Source organism: Triticum aestivum, chromosome 4A (assembly GCF_018294505.1).
Source record: "Triticum aestivum cultivar Chinese Spring chromosome 4A, IWGSC CS RefSeq v2.1, whole genome shotgun sequence".
In the NCBI taxonomy this organism is placed as follows: domain Eukaryota; kingdom Viridiplantae; phylum Streptophyta; class Magnoliopsida; order Poales; family Poaceae; genus Triticum; species Triticum aestivum.
This window is the reverse complement of record NC_057803.1, coordinates 134,978,427-134,979,208: the sequence shown is the minus strand read 5'-3', so window position 1 is coordinate 134,979,208 and position 782 is coordinate 134,978,427.

Sequence of the window (782 nt, the reverse complement as noted above, 5' to 3'; positions counted from 1 at the left end):
GCTATGACTCGATATGGGTAGTAGTTGATCGTTTGACAAAGGTAGCACATTTTATTCCAGTTAAGACCACTTACACCAGTGCTAAGTTGGCGAAGATATACATGACTAGGATCATTTGTTTGCATGGAGTTCCGAGGAGTATTGTATCATATAGAGGAACCCAATTTACCTCAAAGTTTTGGAATCAGTTGCATGAAACTTTAGGAACCAGACTAGAGTTCAGCACAGCTTTTCATCCGCAGACAGATGGACAGACCGAGAGAGTCAATCAGATTTTGGAGGATATGCTGAGAGCTTGTGCACTAGATTATGGATCTAGCTGGGACGATAACTTGCCTTATGCGGAGTTTTCTTATAACAACAGTTACCAAACCAGTTTGAAGATGACACCTTTCGAAGCTTTATACGGAAGGAGGTGCAGGACACCATTTTCATGGGACGAAGTTGGAGACCGTCAGTTCTTTGGACCAGATTTGATTAAGGAGTCTGAACGGAAAGTTAAGTTGATTCGTGATAGGCTCAAGGTAGCCCAGTCCAGGCAGAAGAGCTACGCAGATTCTAAATGCAAGGAGACAGTTTATGAAACTGGAGACAGAGTTTACCTTCGAGTATCCCCACTTCGAGGAGTTAAGCGCTTTGGAGTTAAGGGAAAGTTAGCACCGCGTTTCGTTGGACCATATAAGATTTTGCAACGCATGGGAGAAGTCGCTTATAAATTGGAATTACCAGAGGGTCTGTCAGGAGTTCATGATGTATTCCATGTTTCCCAACTGAAGAAATGT